The sequence below is a fragment of the Heliangelus exortis genome, chromosome 11 (genome assembly GCF_036169615.1).
Source record: "Heliangelus exortis chromosome 11, bHelExo1.hap1, whole genome shotgun sequence".
NCBI lineage: Eukaryota > Metazoa > Chordata > Aves > Apodiformes > Trochilidae > Heliangelus > Heliangelus exortis.
Genome location: NC_092432.1, coordinates 17,051 through 40,874, shown reverse-complemented (window position 1 = coordinate 40,874; position 23,824 = coordinate 17,051). Strand labels below are relative to the sequence as shown.

The following is a 23,824-nucleotide window of genomic DNA, read 5'->3' as shown; positions in this document are numbered from 1 at the left end:
GTGGGCAGGGCAGCTCCAGCCTTGGTGCGTGGTGGCGTGTAGTTTGTGTCGTGTGTCTTTGTCTTAAAGCTTCCGCAGGTCTTGATGTGCTCTTGGAGCAGGTCCCGCATCTTGACCCTCATCCCTGCAAGGCCTTTACTCATCAGCACAGTCCTAGTCAGCAGCATCTTCTTCTTGTGTGACAAGTTTGAAGCGTAGATAGGTCTTTCATCTGGGAAGCTTCCTGATGGTCATCTTCTGAAACATCATCGCCACCTGCATCAGCATCATCTCTGGTCATGGATTTTCCCAGAGTGGGACTTTATTCCCCGCATCCTCGTGTCATCGGGTCTTGAAGCCAGGGTTCTTTGGCATCCCTTGATTCAGCCCCTCGTTTTGCAGTTGCATTGCTGTAGGTCTTCTTGCCAAACAGTCTTGGCTCCCAGAGATATTCTTTTTGCTTGGTGTTCTCTTGAGATCACGTCTCGTGATTTGCAGGGCTGTGTCTTGAATTGGTCTGAGTGTTTGGCTTGGAGCTGCTCTTCCCAGAGTTTGCTGGAAGAGCCATAACTGAATAGTTCGTCTGTTGGGCAGTATTCCGGTGACTTGCGTATCACCGTTTTTCAGATCCCGTGTGACAAGGATGTACGTGGAAGAGCGGGAGGAGAGAAGAGCACCATCCAAAGGTTGGTCAGCGTTGGAGTGAAGGTCCCTCTCCTGGCTACCTGACCACGTTATGGTTTGTTTGTCCTTTTGAAGGCGAGAGCAGCCAAGGAAGCAGAATATCCGTTCCGGAGGTGGCTCTGGCAAGGTGAGCGAAGGCTGGTGTGCTGGAGGAGCAGTTATTTCTCGGGTGTTTTATTTTCGTTGAAGCATTGGCATCCCCTGTTTTTTGTGTTTTCCAGGTGTCCTCCAAACCTGCTTTTGGCACCCCACGAGGATGGCAGGCAGATGGGTGAGGGGCTGAGGCACTACCTCAGCATGTTCCTTTTGCTTTGACTTTTGCAGGTGCCACAACCATCCTTGTAGGGACAAAGACACACGCTTAGGAGCGGTTGGAGAAGGTGAGATGGTGGTGGGCTGGGTCAGCCACGTATTTTACATCAAGCCACTTAAACGTTTCCTTTTGTTTTTGCAGGCGCTGGGCGTGCCACCTTTGGAACCGGATGAGCATTGAAGTTGAGTTGAGTTGGTAGCGAGGGGTTCGTGGGGCCGGTGACTTCTGATCAGCAGACCAGGAACTCTTTCTCTCGGTGTTTCAGGCGCCCCAAGCAATGGTGGCGATAGCGTTCAACTCTGGAAGGAGAAGGTGCGTGGTATGCCATGGGGCTCCCTTGAGGAGGTGAGTGCAGCAGAAGTAGCGTGCGTCGGCTTAGGTGGGACTTGCGCCAGCGCTGTTTGTGATCTGTGGGTTGTGTTTTTTCCTTTTTTACGTACAGGGGATGAAGAGGAACCGTGCGACTGGAAGCGCATCCCAGTCAAACAATGTGGTTTTCATTACCGACCGTGGCTTTGTGCTGCTGTCGCTCTTGAAGATAAGTTGAGGGCCCAGGGGTGGGTGGGGAGGGGCTGAGCAGAGGAGTCGAGGCTGGGAATGGCAGGTGGTGTTTTGAAGTTAGTGTAGGGGAGAGGGTTGTCTGGGAGCAGCCCCCTTTGGGTGGGTGAAGGAACAGGTTACTTTCCAGTACGATTCCAGCGTGGGCAGGGCAGCTCCAGCTTCGGTGCGTGGGGTCGTGTGTTTTGTGTTGTCAGTCTTTGCTGTCTCAGAGCTTCCTGAGGCCTTGATGGTCCTCTGTGTCCTCACAGAGCAAGTCCCGCATCTTGTGCATCCTCCCGGGAAAGCCTTTCCCGATCGGCATGGCGCTGATCAGCAGCGTGTTATTCCCCCCTGAGGGGGACTCATTCCCCGCATCCTTGCGTCCTCAGGTCTCGAAGGCGGCTTCTCGGGCATCCGTCGCTTCGTTCCCTCGCTTTTAGCAGACGCGTCTCTGTAGGTCTTATTGTCCAAAAGTCTTGGGTTCCAGAGTCCCTCACAGGACAAGTAATATTGAACATCATCCCCATGGTGTTGAACACATTTAGTCATCATCATCATAGTGCCATCTGGATCCTTCTTTTCTTGCATCTTGCAAATTTCTTGATAGGCATCTTTTGTGATCTTCTTTATGAACGAATGAGCATCTCTGGTCATAAATTTTCCACATTTGCAACCTTGTCTCTGCATCCTTAGGTCTTGATGCTAGTCTTCTTGTACATCCGATATGTTATTTTGAAGAGTAATTATTGTAAGGGGAAGTGTTCTATGACACTTGACGTCACCATGGGGCCTCCTTGCCTCACCCTTGCATCCCTGTAGATCTTCTTGGCCAACTTCTTGGAGCCCAGAGTAATTCTTTTTGGGAGTTTTCTATTAATGTTTAATCTTGTAGTTTGAATGTGGTGTGTCTTGGGTTGTTCTGTGTTTGTGTGTTTGGCCTGGAGCTGCTCTGCCCAGATTGTAGAGTTGGGGATATTGAAGAGCCATAAGGGTCTCTGGTGATGTTTGCCTGTAGTTTTTAGGCCACAATTTTACAGTGATCTTAGGTGGAGCAGCCATACTCAGGCTGGGTGGGCAGTTGCTTTGATGGTGTTTGAAGGTGATGGGACCCTCATGAGAGGGTCTTTCCTGTGCAGCGCAGGAGATTGACCCTCTCAGTAGTTAACGGTTGTATGTGTATGGGTTTAAAGTTGTGGGGCTGTGTTTATTGATGGCGTGAGGGTAGTAATACTCTAGATGGGTTTCCTAACTGGGATGGAGATGTCTGGAATTGTCTGTCCATTGTTCAGCATTCCAGTGACTTGTGTAACACTTTCTTTCAGATGCAAAGGACAAATATGCGCTCGTGAGAAGAAACGAGGGAGCAGAGTGCAGTCAGGTCAGTCAGTGTGTAGTGCTGGAGGGATTGTGCTTCTGGTAGCTACCTGATTACAGTGTGTGTTTAACTCATTTTGAAGGTAGAAGCAGTAAGCGAAGTGGGATAGTCACTGAAGGTGACTGGGGTGAGGTGAGTGATGACTAGTGGGACCAAAGAGCAGTTATTTTTTGGGTGTGTTGTCGAAGTTGAGTTGTCGAAGCATCAGTTGATGTTTATAGGTTCTATTGTAGTCACCATGTGACAACAAGAAAATTGCATAGGCTGGATATGCAAATTGCCAAGGTAAAGGAGTAAGAGATGGGGATTGTTGCAGGCAGGGTGCTGTTTGAGGCTGCATCTTGTTACGTTCCTTTTGTTTTTTGCAAATATTGTAAGCAGGCTCACTGGGACAAAGCTGCTGACTATAGCAAGTAGTCCGAGGTAAGGTCAGTGTCAAAGAGCAGAGAATAACGTGGCTACTCAGTGAAGCAGTTACTTTTTTGCATGAACTTTGTAGGCCACTTTTGGGACCGGATGAGCATTTGAGGTGCGCTGGGGTAGTAGTGAGGATGAACGTGGAGCTGGTGACTTCCTTCAAGTATACCTGTCATTTTGTCTCTTGGTGTAGCTTGGGTTCTACAAACAATGACAGATGCAGTATCTGGCATCGAATGGGTACAGAGCAGGTGAGGGGAAGCCCATGGTGCTAATCACAGAATTACCTCTATTAGAAAAGACCTTCAAGATCATAGAGTCCAACCATTAGCCTTACACTGACAAGAACTTAAGCCATATCCCTAAGTGCTATTTCTGTATGACTTGGGGGGTGTCTTTAGGGATGATGAGTCCTTCAAGGGATGGTGAGGGAGGTTGTCGCAGAAGAGGTTTGCCAACCCATAGGATTCTTCCGGATGCTTCCTGCTGGCACTCTGCTTTTGCTTTTTTTTTTTTTTTTTTTTTTTTTTTTTTTTTTTTTTTTTTTTTTTTATGAAGACGAGCGTGGTGATTGCAGAAATATACCAGTTACCTGATGTGCCTTTTCTTGAAGAAGGAATCTGATCCGTGGCCTGCTGCAAGCTAAGCTGGGAGACCAGGAACAACTGCCCTTCAGCATGAATATTGATAGAAGATGGGAAGAGAGAGTCCAAAACAGAAACGCCTCTCAATCAAAGATGTTGCATTTTTGGAAACTCCCCAGCAGAGCAGATCCCAAAAGAGTCTGTGGACAACAAGACTCTTTCCTCCTTCAAAAAAAAAAAAAAAAAAAAGAGGTGGTCATTCTCAAGAGGGAAGCACAGCACATCTTTCTCAAGTTGATGGTGTTTCTGGCTTTGTGGTTCACAATTGCAGCAGTTGAGATGATGAAAATGCGTTCCTCTGCACGTTTTGGTACGTCCAGATGTATTAACAAATCAGAGAGTCCTTTTTGGTAAGTTTATATGCTGCAGCAGTGGGGATTTGTTTGACTCCTGCAGTTTTACCTTCCCTTCTCTCCATCGTCCTCCCAAAATTAAAGCCAAAGAGTTACCACAGATTTTTTTTGTATCATAAATGTAACAAAAGCAGTTGTATAAAGTACAAACTGCATTGTTTAGACACTAACAGCCCCATAATGCTTTAGATCTCATATATTACCTAGTTTAGTTAATTATCTATTCTAAATCTTTGAACAGAGAGACAGCTGGATGCTGCAGGTATCTTTTGCTGGTGTTTTGATGGAGTGCTCTGAAGTACTTTGTTTCTGTCTCCCTCTAAATGGGGTATTTCCCTGGGGGTTTGGTAGCATCTCCTTTGGGCAGCTCTCCCTCCCGGTTGTGTAACACACAAAATTCCTGGTCAAATTATCCCCGTGTTTGAGATAGAAAACGTAATGGTATCGGTTAGCAGTTGTACAAGTTACATGAATGCAGAAAGGAAGTGAAATACTTGCCTATAGAAGTATTTAAATATGTAATATTTATAATGTATAAAAGGATATGTATAAACATGTGGACACCTCATGAGCAGATGGTGAATTTATTTTTTTACTTTCAGGAGTCGTTTTTTACTTTCAGCTTTGCTGTCTAAGCAGGATGCGAGGCCGCTACTGTTGCAGTGTGTGTGTAGGTGTCTCTTGTGATACAAGTAGAGGAAGCCATACAGGGTTCCTACCCCAGCAATGGAGTAGGGAAGGATGGAAGCTTTTTCTGCGCCCAGCAAGAGCGTTGCTTTGATGTTACGAGTGTAATGACAAATCCTGCCTAATAGTCTTCCTAGATGTGCTTTAAGCACTGGAGTTACAGTGGGGAGGGGTAAAGGGCTGTGAGGGCTGTCAGGCTGTCTGGTAGAGGTGAGGGGGGAGTGAGGGACAGGGGACATTTTGCTCCAGGGAGTCTGTGTGAGTGTATCAAAGCTGATGTATAGGCCAAAGCAGATATTAGATGTGTAAATGGGTATTTAAATGCTTGCTGGCTTGCTGACAGACACCAGCCTCCAGCCTCCAGTCCTCCAGCAACCAGCAACAGCATGTGAAGCAGCCAAACGCACTCTCTATTTTGGACCTTTAGAAACCAGATGTTCCCCATTGCTCAACTGCACTCTATGTCCTTTTTTTGTCCTCCTGTAACCAGAAGGAGCCAGACAGTCAGCTGCTCACTGTTCTCTGTAGCGAAATGAGGTAACCAGGGGCCACTAATTGCCAGGTAGTGGGCATGAGCTTGTGTCAAGCCCACCTGTGCCTGGTTAGGGCGGGCCCCAACTGGGCATGAGCAGGATTAGGGGGCCAATAAAAGGTGAGGCCTGGAGCCCAATCTCAGCTCATTGCTGAGCAAGCCACCAGAGAGGTTAGCCGATTCCGGAGCAGTAGCTCCGAGCCAGGCTAGGCAACCCTGAGGGCAATAGACTCAGAGCACCCTTCGTGAGTTTCTGCTGGAACGCCTGTTTGGACCTTGGAGCGCTGTGCCCTAAGAGATGTTCGTCTTGCAACAGTTCTCTCTTTTGGTCCTCCAGCAACAAGGTAAGGTGGGGCTTAATGGATAAGAGGTAATGGGGAAATTCTGATTGGACGTAAGAAGTTCATTTTTCAGCATGTGGACAGTAAAAGATTGGAATGGTCTCCCAGGAGAAGCAGTAGATTCCCCCACGTTGTAGAAAGTGTTAAGAATCGAATCCATAGTATTACGTAGTGGGATGGACCAGATGGTCTTTGAGGGCCCCTTCCACCACGAGTGATTAAATGAATCTATGAAGTAAGAAAAAATTGACAGGTTTTGGCGAAGATCGGAGGATCTCCCAGATGGTGTGTTTCTACGCTCAGGGGGCGTTGGGGGTTCTTAAATTTTTAACTTTGTTTTAACAGTTTGTCCGATTTCCGGAGACTCATTTGTAGTTTTTCGTAAAAAAAAAAGATGGCCGACTTCCGGTCACAAAATGGCCGACTTCCGGCGACTCGTTTGTAGTTTTCCGCTAAAAAGATGGCCGACTTCCGGTCACAAAATGGCCGACATCCGGAGACTCGTTTGTAGTTTTCCGGTCACAAAATGGCCGACTTCCGGTACCAAAATGGCCGACTTCCGGAGACTCGTTTGTAGTTTTTTGGTCACAAAATGGCCGTTTTCCGGTAACAAAATGGCCGACTTCCGGAGACTCGTTTGTAGTTTTCCGGTCACAAAATGGCCGACTTCCGGTAACAAAATGGCCGACTTCCGGAGACTCGTTTGTAGTTTTTTGCTAAAAAGATGGCCGACTTCCGGTCACAAAATGGCCGACTTCCGGAGACTCGTTTGTAGTTTTTCACTTAAAAGATGGCCGACTTCCGGTAACAAGATGGCCGACTTCCGGAGACTCATTTGTAGTTTTCCGGTAAAAAGATGGCCGACTTCCGGTAGCAAAATGGCCGACTTCCGGAGACTAATTTGTAGTTTTTCGCTCAAAAGATGCCCGACTGCCGGTCAATGGTTTTGTATCTTCTTCTATTCAGTGCGCGGCAGTGGGTATTGGGGTGTTCAGTTCTTAGCACGCATCGGATTGTTTCGTTTTTGGAGACAGCGCATCTGACGCGTAGGACCAATCTTAACCCTGTTATGTGAAGTAACAAGGGAAAAGTGTGAGTTTGCAGAAGTGAACAGCAGGCTGATTTGGAAATAACGGAAGAGGCTTAACAAAAGGTTTTGGATTTATGATCCTCACGAATAAGAGGAGATCTCAAACAAATCTGTAAACCGGTTACACAGAACTTGGAGCCCAGGGGAGAAAATTACCAGAAGCAGACAACAACCCCACTTTGAGAGTTATTAGTGTTATAAATGACTGGGACTCAATATTCTGTTTATAGTTTAATAAATAAAATTGCAATAAGCAAAACAGCGCTGGGTGCGTGGGGAGTCTCCGCTCCACTCGCACACATGCCTTAAAGTTTAATCTTTTGTCTTACATTCCATACCTTAATATTCATAACTATTCTAATACATATTCATGACTGTTCTAGAACAGGCTGGATTACGTTTATTAGTTCTTGGAAGAGGCGGCCTTCAAAGGCACGTGCCCACTTTATCTCTGAGGGTCTTTTTGACCCCCGTCTGGTGGTCGTTGGATGAAGTCAGCGTCTGCCTCAGTTTCCCCTCTCGTTACCCCTCGATTCCGCACACGCGCTCCTTCGCTCTTTCCTGTGCAACGCTCTGCAGTCAGCAGTAAAACCACCTCAAATTCAATGCTATGTGGTGAGCAGCCAAATCAGCTTGGATTAGCACAACAGGATGTACATTGTAGTGTTTTCAGGGTACAGAAACTGTGGATGTCTTGTTTCTTGTTCCCTTAAGCTTTGTAGTTACCCAAAGAACAGTTATATTTCATTTTAACGAATTCCTACGTTTGCATATTTCACAATGGTGAAGACATATGTTATTAGAACTCTCCAAGTTGGGTTAGCAAACACTTTATAATTATTTAACATGAATTCACAAACACATTTATTACATTAGCACGTCTTTGGGCTGCGCTAGAACTAGAACAACTCACGGTAGGACATAAAGTGGCTCTGTCTGCCATAATTCCTATCATGCAATGGGTCAAATATATTCAAGATAGAGCCAAAGTGGGAAGCTATGATGTGGCTGCCTTCCACTAGCAGCTAGCCACTGCCCCCCATGAATAATCAAGAACTAAACCCCGATTTTGCACTCAAAAATGAATCTTTAATGAGGTTTGAAAAAAACTTGGATCTACTAACTCATCCTGAGACGGAGCACATTTGGTTTACTGGGAGATCAGCTAAGTATGTAGGAGGAAAAAGGCTTGTGAAAGCAGTAGCTTACCCTCCCCATTCTGAGAAATTTTTTTCAAACCACGAGAGAGTGCAAAAGCAGCCAATATACTGAATCATCACGGCAATCGGCGACACGTCTCACTTACTCGTTATCGCTGCGTCAGTATAGTAACAATTAGATGAGTTGCTGTGTTTTGCTTTGACTTTGCTATCGCACTTCAGTTTTGTTGTTTGTTTCTGCACTTGTTCTCTTATAATTTAATACATCAGTAAATATAAACTAACTTCTTTATTTGGGTGCCTGTGTCTTCTGCGCTGACCCCGCCGATCTGGCGAAGTATCATATTAAGTAGTAGACATATATAGACCTCAGGACAGTCTCAACTGTCCTCGAAATCTAGTGAAACCGATGCCACATGAAACACCAAGGACAGACTAATAGAAAAGCACTGCAGCAGGCCCCTCCCCCCTCGAGAGCCAGATAAGTCCACAGGACATGTAGACGGCAAAATGAAAGCTGAATTTCAGGAACTAGAGTTCCATACGGAGACCAGGAAGCAAACGGATCAATTTATTTGGAGATGGCAGCAAACCATCAGAACTTCAGGTTCAGATGAAACAACCAGTGAAATCAAAGGCACATGCAGAAGAGCCAAGAGACCAATCACCCTGGGGTAAGATGCATTTTAAAGAAACCCTTTATACAACGGGACGGGTGCACATCATGCGGTCAGGTAGGGAGGTATTAAAAGGCAGAGATAAAATACACCAACTCTGGGGCAGAGGGAGAGTATGAACTCCGCTTTACTGCCAGGGGCAAAGACCACATCCAGCCACACCCAGGGTCCTCTCCGAGGAAGCGTTCAGAAAGAGACGGGGGTCCGGTCTCCCCCTCAAGGCTCTGCCAGAGGGTCTTCCGGACTCTTCTTCAACATTATTGCCCATCAGAGCCCTCTCATTCAGGGCACCGCTCCTTACGAGACCATCCTCACGCCGCCCCACACCCTTCGATCTCTGCGGTGCTCTTTTTAGCTCTCTTACTGAGACAGAATCCTTCTTCAGGCTCTCTTTGCACCCCAGAACCCTTCCTTCATTTGTTGTGATCTTAGACATCTGTTCAGTCCCTCAGCCCCCGAGGACGTCTGTACATCAACTGAACACATACGGTTTTTCCTCGTGTCCCACAGCCGCCTTTTACCTCCCTCACAGCACCCTTCTCTCACCACCACACCTCCGGAGGCCAACCTCCCGCCCCCCTCTCGGCGTCCCACAGCCACCTTCCGGCTCCGTTGCGCATTTTACGCCTTTTTCGCTCCACGAGAAGCTCTTCTGACGCCGTCTATCATTCGGTTCCCAACATCCCAGGGACGCCTGTACTCTATTAAAAACCCCTCCAGACTGCTGCTTGTGTCCCTCAGCTTTCTTCAGTGTCTTCGATCCCAAAATGACCCATCTAACAGAACGCTGCCTTTAGTACACTTTTAGCTTTGTTGCAGAGCTCTCACCCCTCTGAGTCTTTCAGGAGAATTTGCGAGTCCATATCTGTGAGCCACCCCACTTGTTCTTTCCTCTCTTCTGTCTAGTCCAAGCCTCCAATTACCTTTACTCTGTTAAGGTTCCCTGTGGGTTAAATTCTTACCTGGTCGTGTCGCTGAAGTAACAATGAGAGAGAAAAAAACACCAAATTCCTCAGCCGGCATCACGGAGTTTCTCTGCTTGTCCCGCAAACTGAAGAAAGAGGAGAAAACTGACTGCTTCTCCTCTGGCTGCTTTCATACCTTGTGGTAATCGCCACCTCCCCTTTCCCAGGGGATTGTGGGAAAAGCTGTGGGCGGTGCCCAGGGTTTATAAGCCACAGCCTTTGGCTAGGGGCTTCAGTTAGCTCCTGGGCTTATCTGAGGTCAGAGCTCTCCTACTCCTGGAGCTGACTGCAGCTGTTGAGCTGTCTGGGAAGATTCTTTAAGGTAAGAACTTTCAAACCACCAAAAGTTAGAGCTTTTTATAGCAAGAATATGGTTGTATGCAAATTTTTTTTTCTATTTGTGTTTTTTTTTTTTTTTTTTTTTTTTTTTTTTAATGCAGTTGCTGAAGAGGAACCTTAAAACTGCAGGAACGTGCTAGTCAGACAACGTGGTTTTGTTGCTGGACATAAATTTAGACCCACAGCCCTCTGAAAGCTAAGTACAGGAATTGGTTGCAGAGGGGCTGAGGCTTGGAGTTGCAGGAGGGATTTTGAAGATGGCATCTGGGAGAGGGCTGTCTACAATCAGCCCCCTTGGAGTGGGTGAATAGAGCGTGTTAGTTTCCAGCACAATGCTAGGGTGGGCAGGGCAGGGCAGGGCAGGGCAGCTCCAGCCTTGGTGTGTGGGGTTGTGTATTTTGTGTTGTCTGTCTTTGTCTTAGAGCTTCCTCCAGTCTTGATGGTCTTCTGTGTGTCCTCACAGAACAAGTCCCGCATCTTGTGCATCATCCCTGCAAAGCCTTTCCCGATCGGCACGGCGCTGATCAGCAGCATCATCTGTATGACAAGTCTAAATTGCAGATCGGTCTCTTGACTTGGAAGTTTCTTGATGGTTGTCTTCCGCAATGTCGTTCTCAATTGCCTTGTCATCCGATCCCCGTCCACCCGGTTTCCCTGAGGGGGACTCGTTCCCCGCATCCTTGCGTCCTCAGGTCTCGAAGGCGGCTCCTCGGGCATCCGTCGCTTCGTTCCCTCGCTTTGCAGACGCATCGCTGTAGGTCTTATTGCCCAAAAGTCTTGGGTTCCAGAGTCCCTCTTCTTGCTGCGAGTTTTATCTTGAGGTGAAGTCTTGTGACTCACATGGCTGTGTCTTTGGTCAGTCTGTGCCTGTGAGTGTTTGGCTTGGAGCTGCCCTGCCCGCTGGGTAGGTTCAGGGGCCATGGAAAGCGACACAACCTGACCGACTCGGTGCTGAGCAGCTTCCCAGTGATTTGCCTAATCCTGTTTTTCAGATCCCACATGTCAATGACCATCAAGTAACAGATGGAGGAGGAGAGGAGGCCGCCATCCGAAGGTCGGTCAGGGTGTGGGGTTGGTGGGAAGGTGCCTCCTTCGGGTGCTCGACCGCATTATGGTTTGTTGTCATTTTGAAGGCGGAAGCGGCGAGCGAAGCGGGATACGGGCACCGGAGGTGGCTGCGGCAAGGTGAGCAAAGGCCGGTGGGCTGGAGGAGCAGTTATTCTCAGGTGTTGTATTATTGGTTGGTCACGAACATCCCTTGTTCTTTGTGTTTTTTTTTTTCAGGTGCACTCCTGACCCTGTTTTGGCACCCCAAAGAGATGGCCGGCAGATGGGTGAGAGGCCGAGGTAAGGAAGCAGGAGACGGACGTCACAGTGGGCTGCCTGTTGTTGGGGACAATATCTCGGCGTGTGCCTTTTGCTTTGACTTTTGCAGGTGTCATACACAGTGCCGGAGTGACAAAGCCATGTCTTGAGGAACAGTTGGAGAAGGTGAGATGTCTGTGGGCTGGGTCAGCCATGTATTAACATCAACTCTGTTAAAGGTTTCCCTTATGTTTCAGGTGCTGTGCGTGCCACCTTTGGAACCGGATGAGCATTGAAGGTGAGCTGGGGTGGTAGAGAGTGGGTTCATGGAGCGGGTGGCTACTGATCAGCAGAACAGTAACTCTTTCTCTTGGTCTTTTAGGTGTCCAAAGCAGTGGTGGACACAGCATTCAACTCTGGATCACGGAGGTGAGTGGAACTGGGTGGGGCTCTTTTGAGGCGGTGGGTGTAGTATAAGTGGTTGTTGATGGCTGAAGTGCACCTTCTTGGTGACACTGCTTCTGATTTTCCTTTTTTTCTGTTTGCAGGTGATGAAGAGGAACATGCCCCTCAGACAGCGTGGTGTTTTGCTGGAAGTAGATGCAAAACCACCATCCCTCAAGAAGATAAGTGGAGGGACTGAACTGAAGTGCTGAGGTTGGGAGTTGTTGCAGAAGGGATGTTGAAGTTTTCTGAGGAAAGGCTGGTGTGGGCTGCCTGTTGATTGGGGCAATATCTCAGCATGTGGCTTTTGCTTTGACTTTTGCAGGTGCCACCCACTGCCTTGGAGGTACAAAGCCACGTGGAGAGGAGCAGTTGGGGCAGGCGAGATGGTTGTGGGCCAGGTCAGCCAGGTGTTTAATATCAATTCAGTTAAGTGTTTCTCTTTGTTTTGCCAGGGTTTTTTTGGTGTGGGGTTGGTTGTTTTTGTTGGGTTTTTTTGTGTGTTTCGTTTGTTTTATTTTGTTTTTTTTGTTTTTTGTCACCTTTGGAGCTGAGTGTTGGAGGTAAGCTGGGGTGGTAATTTAGGAGGTTCATGTATGTAGTGACTTCATTCAAGCCAAACAGTGGTTTTGTGTATTTTAGGTGCCCTTCATTGAGTCCTGCAGTGCCTAATTCTGTGATGAGCAGGTGGGTGAGACCTCACAGGACTCTTGAGAAGCTGGGTCTTCTCTAAGAGGTTGGTGCCGGCTCACGTTGGAATTTCTGGTGACAATTATTATGTGTGGTGATGTGTTTATTTTGTTTGGTTGTTTTTTTCTTTTTCAGCAGATGATGAATGGGAAATGTGTGGCTGCAGGAACATCCCTGTGGATGGTTTTGTCTTTCTGTGATGACCATGGCTTTGGACCCCTACCACCAAAGATAAGTGGAGGGACTGGGGATGGGCAGAAGGGACAAAGCTGGGAACGGCAGGGAGTGGTTTTGAAGTGAGAATCGGGGAGAGAGTTGTCTGGGAGCAGCTTGCTTTGGTCAGGTGAAGGGGGCAGATGAGTTTACAGCATTGGTTTGGCCTGGGCAGGGCAGCTCCAGCCTTTGTGTGTGGTGGTGTGTACTTTGTGCTGTCTGTCTTGAGTGTTTTATAACTTCCTCATCCCTCAATGTCCTCTTTGTCCTCGCAGAGCCAGTCCCTCATCTTGGGCATCATCCCTGGAAGGCCTTTACTCATCAGCACAGTCCTAGTCAGCAGCATCTTTTTCTTTCATGACAAGTTAAACACATGGATTATTCTTGCATCTGGGAAGTTTCTTGATGGTGGTATTCTGAAACACTTTTCCATATTAATCAGCATCTCTGGTCATGGATTTTTGCAGAGCAGCACTTGTTCTCTACATCCTTAGGTCTTGAAGCCTGGCTTGGTGGGCATCTGTTGCTTCAGCCCCTCGCTTCACAGCCGCATCGCTGTAGGTCTTCTTGCCCAACAGTCTTGGATCCCAGAGATATTCTTTTTGCTTGGCGTTCTCTTGAGATCACGTCTCGTGATTTGCAGGGCTGTGTTTTGTAGTGGTCTGAGTGTTTGGCTTGGAGCTGCTCTTCCCAGAGTTTGTTGGAAGAGCCATAACTGAATAGTTCATCTGTTGGGCAGTGTTCCAGTGACTTGTGTATCACTGTTTTTCAGATCCCATGTGACGAGGATGTACATGAAAGAGCAGGAGTAGAGAAGAGCACCATCCAAAGGTTAGTCGGTGTTGGAGCGAAGGTCCCTCTCTTGGCTACCTGACCCCATTATGGTTTGTTTGTCCTTTTGCAGGTGAGAGCAGCCAAGGAAGCAGAATATCTGTTCCTGAGGTGGCTCTGGCAAGGTGAGCAAAGGCTGGTGTGCAGAAGGAGCAGTTATTTCTCAGGTATTTTGTTGCCATTGAAGGCATTGGCATCCCCTGTTTTTTGTGTTTTCCACGTGCCCTCTAAACCTACTTTTGGTACCCCACAAGGATGGCAGGCAGCAGATGGGTGAGAAGCTGAGGTAAAGGAGGAGGAGGTGGACATCACAGTGGGCTGCCTGTTGTTGGAGGCACGACCTCAGCATGTGCCTTTTGCTTTGACTTTTGCAGGTGCCACAACCATCCATGTAGTGACAAAGACACACATTAGGAGGGGTTGGAGAAGGTGAGATGACGGTGGACTGCGTCAGCCATGCATTTTACATCAAGTCGCTTAAACATTTGCTTTTGGTTTTGCTGGTGCTGTGTGCCACCTTTGAAACTGGCTGAGCGTTGAAGTTGAGTTGAGTTGGTAGCGAGGGGTTCATGGGGCTGGTGACTTCTGATCAGCAGAACAGGAACTCTTTCTCTTGGCATTTCAGGTGCCCCAAGCAATGGTGGCGATGGTGTTCAACTCTGGAACGAGAAGGTGCATGGTATACCATGGGGCTCCCTTGAGGAGGTGAGTGCAGCAGAAGTACCGTGTGTTGGCTTAGGTGGGACTTGTGCCAGCGCTGTTTGTGATCTGTGGGTTGTGTTTTTTCCGTTTGTATGTATAGGGGATGAAGAGGAACTGCAACTGGAAGCACATCCCTGTCAAACACTGTGGTTTTCATTACTGACCATGGCTTTGTGCTGCTCTCGCTCTTGAAGATAAGTTGAGGGCCCAGGGGTGGGTGGGGAGGGGCTGAGCAGAGGAGTCGAGGTTGGGAATTGCAGGTGGTGTTTTAAAGTTAGTGTAAGGGAGAGGGTTGTCTGGGAGTGGCACCCTTTGGGTGGGTGAAGGGAACAGGTTACTTTCCAGTGTGATTCCAGCACGGGCAGGGCAGCTCCAGCCTTGGTGTGTGGGGTTGTGTGTTTTGTGTTGTCAGTCTTGGTTGTCTTAGAGCTTCGTCAGGCCTTGATGGTCCTCTGTGTCCTCACGGAGCGAGTCCTTCATCTTGGGCATCCTCCCTGCAAAGCCTTTCCTGATCAGCACGGTGCCGATCAACAGCGTGTTATTCCGCACAACGAGTCTAAATTGCAGATCGGTCTCTTGACTTGGAAGTTTCTTGATGGTTGTCTTCTGCAATGTCATTCTCAATTGCATTGTCATCTGATCTCTGTCCATCCAGTTTCCCTGAGGGGGACTCATTCCCCGCATCCTTGCGTCCTCAGGTCTTGAAGGCGGCTCCTCGGGCATCCGTCGCTTCGTTCCCTCGCTTTGCAGACGCATCGCTGTAGGTCTTATTGCCCACAAGTCTTAGATTCCAGAGTCCCTCTTCTTGCTGCAAGTTTTATCTTGAGATCAAGTCTTGTGACTCACGTGTTGGTGTCTCAGATTGGTCTGTGGGTGTGAGTGTTTGGTTTGGAGCTGCCCTGCCTGCTGTGTAGCATCAGGGGCCGTTGGAAGCACCATGAGCTGACTGTCTAGTTGTTGAGCAGCTTTCCAGTGACTTGCGTAATTCTGTTTTTCAGATCCTACTTGTCAATGACTAGCAAGAAACAGACGGAGGAGGACAGGAAGTTGCCATCCAAAGGTTGGTCAGGGTGTGGAGTCGGTGGGAAGGTGCCTCCTTTGGCTGCTTGACCGCATTATGGTTTGTTGTCATTTTGAAGGCGGAAGCGGCGAGCGAAGCGGGATACGGGCACCGGAGGTGGCTGCGGCAAGGCGAGCAAAGGCTGGTGGGCTGGAGGAGCAGTTATTCTCAGGTGTTGTTTTATTGGTTGGTCATGAACATCCCTTGTTGTTTGTGTTTTTTTTCAGGTGCACTCCTAACCTTTTTTGGCACCCCAAAGAGGAGATGGCAGGCAGATGGGTGAGAGGCCGAGGTAAAGGAGCAGGAGATGGACGTCGCGGTGGCCTGGGTGGTGTTTGGGGCAATATCTCAGCGTGTGCCTTTTGCTTTGACTTTTGCAGGTGTCACACGCAGTGCTGAAGTGACAAAGCCACGTCTTGAGGAACAGTTGGAGAAGGTGAGATGTCTGTGGGCTGGGTCAGCCATGTATTAACGTCAACTCTGTTAAAGGTTTCCCTTATGTTTCAGGTGCTGTGCGTGCCACCTTTGGAACCAGGTGAGCATTGAAGGTGAGCTGGGGTGGTAGAGAGTGGGTTCATGGAGCTGGTGAGTACTGATCAGCAGAACAGTAACTCTTTCTCTTGGTCTTTTAGGTGCCCAAAGCAGTGGTGGACACAGCATTAAACTCTGGATCAAGGAGGTGAGTGGAACTGGGTGGGGCCCTTTTGAGGCGGTGGGTGTAGTATAAGCGGTTGTTGATGGCTGAAGCGCACCTTCTTGGTGACACCGCTTCTGATTTTCCTTTTTTTCTGTTTGCAGGTGATGAAGAGGAACATGCCCCTCAGACAGCGTGGTGTTTTGCTGGAAGTAGATGCAAAACCACCATCCCTCAAGAAGATAAGTGGAGGGACTGAGCTGAAGTGCTGAGGTTGGGAGTTGTTGCAGAAGGGATTTGGAAGTTTTCTGAGCAAAGGCTGGTGTGGGCTGCCTGTTGATTGGGGCAATATCTCAGCATGTGGCTTTTGCTTTGACTTTTGCAGGTGCCACACAAAGCCATGCGTTGAGAAGCGGTTGGAGAAGGTGAGATGGTTGCGGGCTGGCTCATCCAGAGATTTTACGTCGACTCGGTTAAGTGTTTCCCTTTGTTTTTGCAGGTGCTGCGTGTGCCACTTTTGGAGCCAGAAGAACGCTGAAGGTGAGATGGGATGGTAATGAGGAGGCTCGATCTGACAAGCAGAACAGGAATTTTGTGTCTCCTGGTGTTTCAGGTGCCAGAAGCGATGGAGGCCATAACGTATGGAAGGAGAGGGTGAGCAGGGCAAGCCAGGGGTTATGAGGAGCGTGTGGAAGGGGTTGGTATTTAGCTGACGTACTATTTCTGGTGGCACTGCCGTTTGTTATTGCAGATGACGAGGAGGAACTTGGTGGTTTTGGGAAGATCCCCGTCAGCCGATGTGGGTTACTTTTCTGTCCGGTGCTTCAAAGCCCCAGCTGTTTGAAAGGTAAGAGAAAGGGAGGATGGTTGGGGAGGGTCTGTGTAGAGGGGTCAAGGTTAGGAATCGCTGGCTCGGGTTTTAAAGTTACTGTAGGGGAGCGGGCTGTCCAGCAGCGGTGCCCTTTGGGTGGTTGATGGGAGCCTGTCTCTCCCTGGCATGATGCTAGCAAGTTCCAGGAACTGAATGAGCGTTGGAGGTGAGGTGGTAGTGCAGGGCTTGTGGAGCTAGTGTCTTCTCTCAAGCAGAACAATAGTTTTGTGCCTTTTAGGTGCCCTGAATGACGATGCCTACAGCATCCAACTCTGGAAAGCGTGGTCGAGTGGGACTTTGCAGGGCTCTTCTGCAAAGCCGGGACATTTGGAAGGGAATGGGGCTGGCTGATGTTGGACTTATTGCTGAATATTCTGGTAGGTGTTTTGGTGTTGTGGTTATGTGTGTGGAGTTTTTTTCTTTGCTTGTTTTGGTGTGACTTTTTTTTTTTTTTAATGCAGGTGGCAAAGGGGAACCTTGCAAGATGAGGATTATCCTAGGCTGCTCCTGTCTATTTTCCTGGCTAACCACGACTTTGGAGAGCCAGTCCCCTGAAAGATAAGTTGAGGGACCAGTGGTGTAGAGGGGTCAAGGCTGGTGGGAGTTGTGTAGGGGAGAGGGCAGTCTGGGAGCAGCCTCCTTTGGTCAGATGAAGGAAGTGGGTTAATTTCTGATGCGATGCCAGTGTGGGCAGGGCAGCTCCAGCCTTGGTGTGTGGTGGCGTGTAGTTTGTGTTGTATGTGTTTGTCTTAAAGCTTCCTCAGGTCTTGATGTCCTCTCGGAGCAGGTCCCACATCTTGGCCATCATCCCTGCAAGGCCTTTACTCATCAGCACAGTCCTAGTCAGCAGCAGCATCTTCTTGTGTGACAAGTTTGAAGTGTTGATAGGTCTTTATTCTGGGAAGCTTCCTGATGGCCAACTTCTGAAACATCATTGCCACCTGCATCAGCATCATCTCTGGTCATGGATTTTCCCAGAGTGGGACTTTATTCCCCGCATCCTCGTGTCATCGGGTCTTGAAGCCAGGGTTCTTTGGCATCCCTTGATTCAGCCCCTCGTTTTGCAGTTGCATTGCCGTAGGTCTTCTTGCCCAACAGTCTTGGATCCCAGAGATATTCTTTTTGCTTGGCGTTCTCTTGAGATCACGTCTCGTGATTTGCAGGGCTGTGTCTGGAGTTGGTCTGAGTGTTTGGCTTGGAGCTGCTCTTCCCAGAGTTTGCTGGAAGAGTCATAACTGAATAGTTCATCTATTGAGCGGTATTCCAGTGACTTGTGTATCACTGTTTTTCAGATCCCATGTGACAAGGATGTACGTGAAAGAGCAGGAGGAGAGAAGAGCACCATCCAAAGGTTAGTCAGTGTTGGGTGTTGGAGCGAAGGTCCCTCTCCTGGCTACCTGACCCCATTATGGTTTGTTTGTCCTTTTGCAGGTGAGAGCAGCCAAGGAAGCAGAATATCTGTTCCCGAGGTGCCTCTGGCAAGGTGAGCAAAGGCTGGTGTGCTGGAGGAGCAGTTATTTCTCAGGTGTTTTATTTTTGTTGAAGGCATTGGCATCCCCTGTTTTTTGTGTTTTCCAGGTGTCCTCCAGACCTACTTTTGGCACGCCACAAGGATGGCAGGCAGATGGGTGAGAGGCTGAGGTAAGGGGGCAGGAGGTGGACATCACAGTGGGCTGCCTGTTGTTGGAGGCACGACCTCAGCATGTGCCTTTTGCTTTGACTTTTGCAGGTGCCACAACCATCCTTGGAGGGACGAAGACACACATTTAGGAGGGGTTGGAGGAGGTGAGATGGTGGTGGGCTGGGTCAGCCATGTGTTTTACATCAAGTCACTTAAACGTTACCTTTTGTTTTTGCAGGCGCTGCGTGTGCCACCTTTGGAACCAGCTGAGCGTTGAAGTTGAGTTGAGTTGGTAGCGAGGGGTTCACGGGGCTGGTGACTTCTGATCAGCAGAACAGGAACTGTTTCTCTTGGTGTTTCAGGCGCCCCAAGCAATGGTGGCGATAGCGTTCAACTCTGGAACGAGAAGGTGCATGGTATACCATGGGGCTCCCTTGAGGAGGTGAGTGCAGCAGAAGTACCGTGTGTTGGCTTAGGTGGGACTTGTGCCAGCGCTGTTTGTGATCTGTGGGTTGTGTTTTTTCCTTTTTTACTTATAGGGGATGAAGAGGAACCGTGCGACTGGAAGCGTATCTCAGTTAAACAATGTGGTTTTCATTACTGACCGTGGCTTTGTGTTGCTCTCGCTCTTGAAGATAAGTTGAGGGCCCAGGGGTGGGTGGGGAGGGGCTGAGCAGAGGAGTCGAGGTTGGGAATTGCAGGTGGTGTTTTGAAGTTAGTGTAGGGGAGAGGGTTGTCTGGGAGCAGCCCCCTTTGGGTGGGTGAAGGGAACAGGTTACTTTTCAGCACGATTCCAGCATGGGCAGGGCAGCTCCGGCCTTGGTGTGTGGGGCTGTGTGTTTTATGTTGTCAGTCTTGGTTGTCTTAGAGCTTCGTCAGGCCTTGATGGTCCTCTGTGTCCTCACGGAGCGAGTCCTTCATCTTGGGCATCCTCCCTGCAAAGCCTTTCCTGATCAGCACGGTGCCGATCAGCAGCGTGTTATTCTGTACAACGAGTCTAAATTGCAGATCGGTCTCTTGACTTGGGATTTCTTGATTGTCATCTTCTGAAACATCATTGCCAAGTGCATCAGCATCTGGACTCATTCCCCGCATCCTTGCGTCCTCAGGTCTTGAAGGCGGCTCCTCGGGCATCCGTCGCTTCGTTCCCTCGCTTTGCAGACGCATCGCTGTAGGTCTTATTGCCCAAAAGTCTTGGATTCAGAGTCCCTCTTCTTACTGCGAGTTTTATCTTGAGGTCAAGTCTTGTGACTCACGTGGCTATGTCTTTGTTCAGTCTGTGCCTGTGAGTGTTTGGTTTGGAGCTGCCCTGCCTGCTGTGTAGGATCAGGGGCCGTGGGAAGTGCCATTAACTGACTGACTCGGTGCTGAGCAGCTTCCCAGTGATTTGCATAATCCTGTTTTTCAGATCCCTCGTGTCAATGACCATCAAGAAACAGATGGAGGAGGAGAGGAGGCCGCCATCCGAAGGTTGGTCAGGGTGTAGAGTCAGTGGGAAGGTGCCTCCTTTGGCTGCTTGACCGCATTATGGTTTGTTGTCATTTTGAAGGCGGAAGCGGCGAGCGAAGCGGGATACGGGCACCGGAGGTGGCTGCGGCAAGGCGAGCAAAGGCTGGTGGGCTGGAGGAGCAGTTATACTCAGGTGTTGTTTTATTGGTTGGTCATGAACATCCCTTGTTGTTTGTGGTTTTTTTCAGGTGCACTCCTAACCTTGTTTTGGCACCCCAAAGAGGAGATGGCAGGCAGATGGGTGAGAGGCCGAGGTAAAGGAGCAGGAGATGGACGTCGCGGTGGCCTGGGTGGTGTTTGGGGCAATATCTCAGCGTGTGCCTTTTGCTTTGACTTTTGCAGGTGTCACACGCAGTGCTGAAGTGACAAAGCCACGTCTTGAGGAACAGTTGGAGAAGGTGAGATGTCTGTGGGCTGGGTCAGCCATGTATTAACGTCAACTCTGTTAAAGGTTTCCCTTATGTTTCAGGTGCTGTGCGTGCCACCTTTGGAACCAGGTGAGCATTGAAGGTGAGCTGGGGTGGTAGAGAGTGGGTTCATGGAGCTGGTGAGTACTGATCAGCAGAACAGTAACTCTTTCTCTTGGTCTTTTAGGTGCCCAAAGCAGTGGTGGACACAGCATTAAACTCTGGATCAAGGAGGTGAGTGGAACTGGGTGGGGCCCTTTTGAGGCGGTGGGTGTAGTATAAGCGGTTGTTGATGGCTGAAGCGCACCTTATTGGTGACACCGTTTCCGATTTTCCTTTCTTTCTGATTGCAGGGGATGAAGAGGAACGTGCCCGTCAGACAGCGTGGTGTTTTGCTGGACATAGATCCAAAACCACCATCCCTCAAGAAGATAAGTTGAGGGACTGAGCTGAAGTGCTGAGGTTGGGAGTTGTTGCAGAAGGGATTTGGAAGTTTTCTGAGCAAAGGCTGGTGTGGGCTGCCTGTTGATTGGGGCAATATCTCAGCATGTGGCTTTTGCTTTGACTTTTGCAGGTGCCACACAAAGCCATGCGTTGAGAAGCGGTTGGAGAAGGTGAGATGGTTGCGGGCTGGCTCATCCAGAGATTTTACGTCGACTCGGTTAAGTGTTTCCCTTTGTTTTTGCAGGTGCTGCGTGTGCCACTTTTGGAGCCAGAAGAACGCTGAAGGTGAGATGGGATGGTAATGAGGAGGCTCGATCTGACAAGCAGAACAGGAATTTTGTGTCTCCTGGTGTTTCAGGTGCCAGAAGCGATGGTGGCCATAACATGTGGAAAGAGAGGGTGAGCAGGGCAAGCCAGGGGTTATGAGGAGCGTGTGGAAGGGGTTGGTATTTAGCTGACGTCCTATGTCTGGTGGCATTGCCGTTTGTTATTGCAGATGACGAGGAGGAACTTGGTGGTTTTGGGAAGATCCCCGTCAGCCGATGTGGGTTACTTTTCTGTCCGGTGCTTCAAAGCCCCAGCTGTTTGAAAGGTAAGAGAAAGGGAGGATGGTTGGGGAGGGTCTGTGTAGAGGGGTCAAGGTTAGGAATCGCTGGCTCGGGTTTTAAAGTTACTGTAGGGGAGCGGGCTGTCCAGCAGCGGTGCCCTTTGGGTGGTTGATGGGAGCCTGTCTCTCCCTGGCATGATGCTAGCAAGTTCCAGGAACTGAATGAGCGTTGGAGGTGAGGTGGTAGTGCAGGGCTTGTGGAGCTAGTGTCTTCTCTCAAGCAGAACAATAGTTTTGTGCCTTTTAGGTGCCCTGAATGACGATGCCTACAGCATCCAACTCTGGAAAGCGTGGTCGAGTGGGACTTTGCAGGGCTCTTCTGCAAAGCCGGGACATTTGGAAGGGAATGGGGCTGGCTGATGTTGGACTTATTGCTGAATATTCTGGTAGGTGTTTTGGTGTTGTGGTTATGTGTGTGGAGTTTTTTTCTTTGCTTGTTTTGGTGTGACTTTTTTTTTTTTTTTAATGCAGGTGGCAAAGGGGAACCTTGCAAGATGAGGATTATCCTAGGCTGCTCCTGTCTATTTTCCTGGCTAACCACGACTTTGGAGAGCCAGTCCCCTGAAAGATAAGTTGAGGGACCAGTGGTGTAGAGGGGTCAAGGCTGGTGGGAGTTGTGGAAGGGGTTTTGAATTTAGTGTAGGGGAGAGGGCAGTCTGGGAGCAGCCTCCTTTGGTCAGATGAAGGAAGCGGGTTAATTTCTGATGCGATGCCAGTGTGGGCAGGGCAGCTCCAGCCTTGGTGTGTGGTGGCGTGTAGTTTGTGTTGTATGTGTTTGTCTTAAAGCTTCCTCAGGTCTTGATGTCCTCTCGGAGCAGGTCCCACATCTTGGCCATCATCCCTGCAAGGCCTTTACTCATCAGCACAGTCCTAGTCAGCAGCAGCATCTTCTTGTGTGACAAGTTTGAAGTGTTGATAGGTCTTTATTCTGGGAAGCTTCCTGATGGTCATCTTCTGAAACATCATCGCCACCTGCATCAGCATCATCTCTGGTCATGGATTTTCCCAGAGTGGGACTTTATTCCCCGCATCCTCGTGTCATCGGGTCTTGAAGCCCGGGTTCTTTGGCATCCCTTGATTCAGCCCCTCGTTTTGCAGTTGCATTGCCGTAGGTCTTCTTGCCCAACAGTCTTGGATCCCAGAGATATTCTTTTTGCTTGGCGTTCTCTTGAGATCACGTCTCGTGATTTGCAGGGCTGTGTCTGGAGTTGGTCTGAGTGTTTGGCTTGGAGCTGCTCTTCCCAGAGTTTGCTGGAAGAGTCATAACTGAATAGTTCATCCATTGAGCGGTATTCCAGTGACTTGTGTATCACTGTTTTTCAGATCCCATGTGACAAGGATGTACGTGAAAGAGCAGGAGGAGAGAAGAGCACCATCCAAAGGTTAGTCAGTGTTGGGTGTTGGAGCGAAGGTCCCTCTCCTGGCTACCTGACCCCATTATGGTTTGTTTGTCCTTTTGCAGGTGAGAGCAGCCAAGGAAGCAGAATATCTGTTCCCGAGGTGCCTCTGGCAAGGTGAGCGAAGGTCAGAAGTCTGCTGACTTCTGATCAGCAGAACAGGAACTGTTTCTCTTGGTGTTTCAGGCACCCCAAGCAATGGTGGCGATAGCGTTCAACTCTGGAACGAGAAGGTGCACGGTATACCATGGGGCTCCCTTGAGGAGGTGAGTGCAGCAGAAGTACCGTGTGTTGGCTTAGGTGGGACTTGTGCCAGCGCTGTTTGTGATCTGTGGGTTGTGTTTTTTCCTTTTTTACGTACAGGGGATGAAGAGGAACCGTGCGACTGGAAGCGCATCCCAGTCAAACAATGTGGTTTTCATTACTGACCGTGGCTTTGTGTTGCTCTCGCTCTTGAAGATAAGTTGAGGGCCCAGGGGTGGGTGGGGAGGGGCTGAGCAGAGGAGTCGAGGTTGGGAATTGCAGGTGGTGTTTTGAAGTTAGTGTAGGGGAGAGGGTTGTCTGGGAGCAGCCCCCTTTGGGTGGGTGAAGGGAACAGGTTACTTTTCAGCACGATTCCAGCATGGGCAGGGCAGCTCCGGCCTTGGTGTGTGGGGCTGTGTGTTTTATGTTGTCAGTCTTGGTTGTCTTAGAGCTTCGTCAGGCCTTGATGGTCCTCTGTGTCCTCACGGAGCGAGTCCTTCATCTTGGGCATCCTCCCTGCAAAGCCTTTCCTGATCAGCACGGTGCCGATCAGCAGTGTGTTATTCTGTACAACGAGTCTAAATTGCAGATCGGTCTCTTGACTTGAAAGTTTCTTGAAGATTGTCTTTAGCAATGTCATTCTCAATTGCATTGTCATCTGATCTCTGTCCATCCAGTTTCCCTGAGGGGGACTCGGTCCCCGCATCCTTGCATCCCCAGGCCTTGAAGGCAGCTTCTCGGGCATCTGTC

General features: G+C 49.2%; 1 long non-coding RNA gene across 2 annotated transcripts; it reads left to right on the top strand.

Moving 5' to 3' along the window:
* Nucleotides 1-115: 115 nt before the first annotated feature.
* Nucleotides 116-18,636, top strand: LOC139800649 (uncharacterized). 2 transcript variants are annotated; one of them, XR_011727861.1, is made up of 3 exons: nt 116-665; nt 13,653-13,865; nt 18,576-18,636. It is a non-coding gene; the product is annotated as an uncharacterized lncRNA (long non-coding RNA). The 2 variants fall into 2 exon arrangements; XR_011727862.1 differs by lacking the exon at nt 116-665 and adding an exon at nt 13,391-13,579.
* The last annotated feature ends 5,188 nt before the right edge of the window (nt 18,637-23,824 follow it).